The 7500-nt window shown below is 38.2% G+C and overlaps 1 long non-coding RNA gene across 1 annotated transcript; it reads right to left on the bottom strand.

Moving 5' to 3' along the window:
• Nucleotides 1-4168: 4168 nt before the first annotated feature.
• On the bottom strand, nt 4169-7056 carry LOC125999577 (uncharacterized). The gene is made up of 3 exons (XR_007492108.1): nt 6948-7056; nt 6291-6359; nt 4169-4221 (listed from the first exon to the last, which is right to left on the bottom strand). It is a non-coding gene; the product is annotated as an uncharacterized LOC125999577 (long non-coding RNA).
• Between the last annotated feature and the right edge of the window lie 444 nt (nt 7057-7500).

The following is a 7500-nucleotide window of genomic DNA, read 5'->3' as shown; positions in this document are numbered from 1 at the left end:
ACATGCACACATCTATGTGGCAGGATCTGAAGGAGGTCCGGCTTTGTTACCTTAGCTGGGGCAGGCACAAGGCAGCCTCAGTCCGCCTCAAAAGTCCAAAACCTGGGCTGGTTCCAAAGGTGGCCAAATCCAGGAAGACGTCCATCTCCTCCAGGTCAATGTAGGATCCTGGCCCCGAACTGGTTGCGGCAATTTCCGTATAGGGTCAGGCACCATCGTGCAGACATTGAGCTGTAGGAATGAGGAACTGACCCTTACCACAATCCTGGTCAAGTCACATCCCAAGCAAAACCACCCCACACACAGTCACCACATCCTGACCCCTTGCGGGAACTTTGTGTGATTGGGAATTTGCCAAAGATCATTGGGAAAGCCGGTTGCATCATCAAGGAGGTGACCCATGTGATGGCACACCTGTTCATAGGTCATAGAAAGGAGTCCCGTTCTCCCAACATGTGGCCATGGGTAAAGACGGGATGGAAAATGGGACCTCCCATCCAGCTTTCCCCTAAGCCACGTCAGCCGACATGGAACACTGCACACCTGAAAAACACCCTCTGCATGGTGGGCGACAAATGAATGAATGACCTTCCACTTCTTCCTCCTTTCCCTACCTGGGCAATCTCGTCTCTCCCATTGTTCTTGCTTCTGTGTAATTGGCCCATTCCCACCTGCAAGAAACAAAGAGCTCTAACACAGTCAATAGTGTCTCTGCACCCCGTCCTCTGCTCTTCGCCCCATGCTGCCTGTTGCCCCTCAAGCCCGAGGTTACACATATGTAGGAAAGACTACAACAATCATGACAACACATGCACACAGCATAATGAGGAAATTGATGGGTGGCTTGTTATTTGAAAAGCAGTATGCACAGATAGGTATTATAGAGTGTCTCTTGGGCTAAAGAGCTTTTGAAGTTTGTTATTTTCAGAAACCATACCTGGCAGTGCCTAAGATTTCCTCTGCCAGTGGTGCCCGGGGAAACAATATGCAATTCTAGGGGTCAAACAAGCACCAATCACATGCAAAGCAGGCACCACAAAAAAGCAAAATGAAACCAAAAAATGCGGATATTAAGAGATTTGAAAATTGTAGGGGGGGTCAAATTTAAAATTTTTGGAATGGCCTGATAAAAGACCAGCTGGTATACTAACAACTTTGAAGAATACATTGCTGAAGGAATAAAAGGAAAGTTAAAGCTTGAATTTTATTATAATACTGCAATAAAGGTATTGACATATCAAAACAAAAGGTACAGTACTATAATTGTTTAGGAAAAACACTAAGTGGTACAAAAAAGCAGTGATACTGTTAGCATGATGAGCTTGGCTTGTATCATGTATGCATGATTCATACATCAAAGTAGGGCATTTACAAACTAATATTTTAAAACTTGAGAAATCTTGATTAGCTACTAACCAGGAATTGCCTTATTGAAGAAGCGGCTACTATAAGTTACCCATTATCTTAATTCAGACAGAATCTATTAGAACATCCTGAAAACTCTATACAGGATGCTGTAAATCCTTGTCTGGAAGAAAAGGCAGAAATGTCTCTATAAACAATTCTGCTGACTTTGCTGACTATGTAAGAATAATTACTACAAAATGGCCACTAAAATATGTATTTATTTATTTTTTAAACATTGCAAATCATATTATTTTTACATGAAGTTAAGTCCTTTTGTCTTTTACTAAATATAAACTGTTGAAATTATCAAAAAGAAATTCAGTTATTTTCTCTTTACCAAAAAAATGTATGCACATCTTTGAAGGTATAGAGTCTATTGCAACATCAAATTGTGAGACAGTGGTGGTACATGATGTCTCATGAGAGCCAGTGAAAGCCATATCGTCAGTAGACATGGTGACATGACAATTAGCTTCTAACCAAGAATTTTCTAGCTAAGATGCTATTCGGAATTGAAGGAAACGTAATAAGTTTTCCCATAAGGACCTAAAGTTCATCACCACTAAACTGGACTCAGGCAAAATCTTAGAGGGACTTTAAAAATCTGAATAAAAGTCACATTATTTACATAAAAGGGACTTATTACATCAGCAGCTCAGGGGATTAAGGGTGGAGATGGGAACCATGCTGGGAACAGGGGCAGAGGAAGGTCAACACTGGTGATGGGAATGGCCCTAATTCACTGTCACTAAGTACCTTAAATATAACTGTGAAAGACTTGTAATTCACATTAGTCTCAATAAAAATTATAAAAAAATCACACTTTTGAGCAAAAGAAAACATAGAAATGTATAAATTACCACTGGTGACAGGAAATACATAGTAAAGGTAGCAAATTGATCACTAATAAAAAACTAATAAGAAGTGTCAAAAAGGAAAAATACAGCTACAATAATTAGTTAAGGAATACACAAGATTAAAATGTGACATGAAAACCATAAAGCATGACATGAAGTGTGTAAACATGCAGACTTTAGAATGCACTCAAACTACATTACCTGTCTAAAAGACTTACAAATTTAAGTCTAATGGTGACCACAGACAAAAACTTATGATATGCATCTGTAAAACTAACAAGAAAGGATTTTATATAAAGCACTAAAATCATAAAGTTACCAAGAGGATGGTAATAGAAGAATGTGACAATTAAAAAATTTATGTCAATCAGCAAAGTAGCAATGCATGCCTATGAATAATCATTTTAATGTAAATAAAATAAATTCTATAAACAAAATAATGTTGAATGGACAAAACCCATCAATCTACTCTTATGCTGCTGAAAGAAACTCCAATGGGACTAAATCAAATGGGAAAGTTTCTTCATGGCAAAAGAAACACAAGTTAAAAATATTTGCACTCAATATATTTAATTTTAATATATTTTAATATATAGTTTTTAAAACACTCAAACAGGGGACAGAGAGATGGCACAGTGGTATTTGTTTGTATTATATGCTACTGACCCAGGAAGGACCAGGGTTTGATACCCTGGCATCCCATATGGTTCCCCAAGGCAGGAGCAATTTCTGAGCACAGAGCCAGGAGTAGCCCGAGTGCCACTGGGTATGGCCCAAAATCAAAACAAACAAACAAACAAAACACTCCAAAAACCAAAATAAAAAACACCAAAAATCCACTCATAAACAATAAAGCCAGCAGAAAAACCACATCAAAAATAGGGAGAGGAGGGGCTGGAGAGACAGCACAGCGGTTCGCAGCTGATCCAGGACGGATGGCATCCTTTATGGTCCCTGGGCCTGTCAAGAGTGATTTCTGAGCACAGGAGTAGTGGCCCCTGAGTGCTTCTGGGTGTGACCCAAAAATCCAAAAACGCAAAAAAGAGGGTGGGGTGAGGAAATGAACAGACTTCTCTGACGAAGATCAACAAGCGCATGAAAAATTGATCATCATTATTTATTAGGAAAATCCAAATCAAGGCAACAATGAGATACTATCTTACAACCGGAGAATGGCACATGTCAAAAATAGTGTGAACATACTGTGAATGATTTGTAATCCACTTTGGTCAAAATAAAAATATTATATAAAAATAGTGTGAACAATGTGTTGGCTGGCATATGGTGAAAAGGAACTTTCATTCACTGCTGGTGGGAATGTCATCTGGTTCAACCCCTGTGGAAAGCAGTATGGAGGGTTCTCAGTAAACTTAGAATTGGATTGCCATATGACCCAGCAATTCCACTTTGGGTAGCAATACTCAGAACACAAAAAAATTCATTCAAAATGATGTAGGCACACATTTATTATAATACTTAGCGATTAAGATTTGGAATAATCCTAGATGTCCAATGGAAGATGAATGGATTATGGAGATGTGGTATATATACATACACAGCTGTAAGAAATGACTAAGTCATGCAATTCACTGCAGCATGGATGGAACAGAAATATATGTTAAGTGATGTAAGCCAGAAGCTAACCACAGGATGATGTCACTTATGTGATGAGAAAATGCAATGGTTTAAAGGAGGAATATCTAGACTGCCCTTGGACACACAGTATAGGGAGAAGGAAAGAAATTGTGTAGAGTTGGTAAAAGAGACAGATGAGAATGGGGGAAGGAATCAAGGGGAGTCAGGTGGTATCGATCAAGGCCAGAGCTGGGGCAGAATAGCACAGTGGGTAGGGTGTTTGCCTTGCATATGGCCAACCTGGGTTTGATCCCTGGCATCCCATGTAAGTCCTGAGTCTGTCTGCTGAAGCAATTTCTGAGCATAGAGCTAAGCATAACCCCTGAGCACTGCCACCAGGTGTGGTCTAAAAACCAAAACAAAAAGACAGCTTAATAGTTAAATATCCAAACCATATCATCAACAACATTGAAAACTGAAATCATGAGACCCAAAATCTAGCACACAAATTTAAAAAGGTGCCTGTGAAAATGGCAGGGTGGGGAAGGTGAAGATATAGGGAAGACGACAATGGTTGGGGGGATAAATGCTAAAACATTGTATTTCTAAAGCTCAACTATTAATAACTCTGTAAATCATGAATCTTTAATAAAGTAAAAAAATCTCCAGACCCAAAGATACTTAGGATGGAAATAATGAATAAAGAATATAATATTGAACATAGAACCCTTCAAAAAACTGGGACAAAATTATGTTGAAACAAATTAATAACATAGGGCTGGAGTTATAGCATAGCAGTATGGCATTTGCCTTGCATGTGGCCAACCCAGGACAGACCTGGGTTCGATCCAGGGACCTATTTGATCCCTCCAGCCAGAATGATTTCTGAGAGCAGAGCCAGAAGTAACTGCTGAATGCTGCTGGGTGTGGGCCCAAACCAAAAAAAAATTAATACCAAAAATGTAAAGTTTAACAACACCAAAAAAGTTAAAAACCCAATGCAATTAAGAAATATATCATTTGCCAAAATTTAATTTACCTAACATAGGATCACTTAATATTATAAAACCAACATGGGGAATTAGACAGTGTTATAATATTAGGGGACTTTAAACATTCCACATTTAATCAATTATTAATAATATTTATTGTTTATTAATATTTATTAACAAAGTATTGTCTTTGTCTTTATTTGGGGGAGTCACACCTGGTAGTGCTCAGGGATAACTCCAAGGGGAGCTAAGGGGACCATATGTGTTGCCACGGAACAAACCCATGCCAGCCATGTTTAAAGCAAGCACTACTTATTTCTTCAGACCCACAAAATCTAGTACTAGATGACATATTAGGCTACATAGACTTAACTGATACATACAGAGCATTCCATTCAAAGGCAAAAATATACATTGTTATTAAACATACATGGAACATTTTTCAACCACAGAATGAAGAAACTGAAAATTCACAAGCACTCATCTTTAAAAGATGGAGTTAAAAATGTCACGCAAATGAAAATGTAAGTACAACATACCAAAAACTTAGTGTTCAGCATAACAAACAACCCTATCAAAAGTATGGAAGCAAAAAAATAGAGGCAATTCCTTAGGAATACATATGGATAGCCAATAGGTATATAAAAATACTTTTCAATTATCAGTAGGGAAATGCAAATAAAAACAACAATGAAATGCCATTTCACATTAGTGAGATTGGCACACCAAAAAAACCCCCCAAAAAACAAAAATCCCGCCTACCCCCAAAAAGCACTAGTGTGCATGTGGGGCAAAAGTACCTCATCCACTGTTGGTGGAATAGACTGGTTCAACCTCTTCTCAAAAAGCTAAGAATTGAGCTTCCATATGATCTAGCAATTCTACTTCTCAGAATCTACCCCAAAGGCCCAAAAATCAGTTTCAAAATGAAATTTGTGTTTCTGTCTTCATTCACATTAGCTAAGAATATATATATATATACACACACACACACACACACACACACACACACACACTCAGCTATAACAAAAGACAAAATTGTGCAATTTGCCACTACATGAATGGAACTAGAGATTATCATGTTGTGTGAAGTCAGGATAATCACTTCTCTGCGGAATATAAAGAAACATAATAAGGAAGCAACAAATGGCCAAAGGCAAAAACTAAATAGCTGCTCAATAGATCTGAGGTTATTTGGGGTCAGGGGGCATGGAAAGGTTCCTTGGTACACTGGTGGAGGGAAGGAGGCATTCTGGTGGTGGCTGTAGTATTAGAAAGATGCACGTATGAAATTCTTGTTAACAGAATTATAAATCAATGAAAAATGAGGAGGGAAATGTTAGAGTAATCAAAGACAGATAAATCGGAAGATAACCATGTTCATGTATTATTAGTAGAGCTAATATTGCGCAAATGCCCACACTACCCAAAGCAATTCATAGATTAAATGCAATCCTACCAGAATCCCAATGGCATTTTTCTCAGGAATAGAACAAACCTAAAAGGTGTTATCAGAGACACGAAAGACCTGAAAAGCCAATGAACAAATGAGAAAGCTTCAAACTCCCTGATTTCAAAATATATTGCAAAGCCATAGACACAACAGTATGGAACATGATCAATGGCACAAAATAATCCAAATCTTCCCCACCCCCATGCATATAGACAAAAAAAATACAAAAGACTCAATGTACAATGTGATAAAGACTGGCTCTCCAATCAATGGTATGGTAAAAAGTCACAAAGTAGCTGGAGTTCTATCCTAAGCTTCTCTTTTGTAAAATCTATACATTATGCAAAAATTAAAACAAAATGGCTTAATGACAGAAAAATCTGAAACAGTGAGAAAAAATTCACAGTGTTTTTTTGTGATGACTTATAATGCTCTTTTCCCAAATATAATTATTTTTAAGTAAATAGACATGGCTAGAGCAATAGCAAAGTGGGTAGAGTCCCCTGAAGGAATGATCCTACAGCAATGCCAGGAGTAAGCCTTGAGCACTGCTGGGTGTGGTCTAAACATAGACATATACAAGTGTGTGCATACATATGTTACCCCGTAAGGGTACCCGAGGTTACTATAACAACCCTAACTTAAATTTGGGGGCTCACCCACCGTTGTTGGATTCTATTTCTAAGCCTGGGTTCCAGGCTAGCCTCCAGCAGGCAAGATAGGTACAACAGCTCTTGAAATGATTCCCAAGGCCCTGTGATGACTTCTGTAAATTAACATTAAAAGCCAAACTCAAACTAAAAAAACCTTGCACAGTTAAGAAAATCATCATCAGAAAGAAAATACTGGAAGTATTTGCTAACCATGGATGTTCAGGATTAGTATCCAAAATATATAAAGAATTTAGCCCATTCAATAGAAAAAAAATCTTATGAAATGCAATCAAACCATGCAAATACTGCAAAGATTGTACAGTGAGTAGGGTGCTTTCTTTGCATGGAGACGACCCAAGTTCTACCTAAGGTACCTCTATAGTGCTCCGAGCCCACCAGGTGTGATTCCTGAATGTAGAACCAGGGAAAGCCCTAAGCATTGCCAGGTGTGGGCCTGAAACCAAACAAACACAAACCCTGGATATCAGCCCCCATCTTTATCAATAATGATTATAAACAATAGCAGGATCGGCACAGATGTGGAAAGATAGTGCTAAGCTTGC

This window comes from Suncus etruscus, chromosome X (assembly GCF_024139225.1).
Source record: "Suncus etruscus isolate mSunEtr1 chromosome X, mSunEtr1.pri.cur, whole genome shotgun sequence".
In the NCBI taxonomy this organism is placed as follows: Eukaryota; Metazoa; Chordata; class Mammalia; order Eulipotyphla; family Soricidae; genus Suncus; species Suncus etruscus.
Note: the sequence above shows the minus strand (reverse complement) of the source record. Positions and strands in the feature narration are given on the sequence as shown.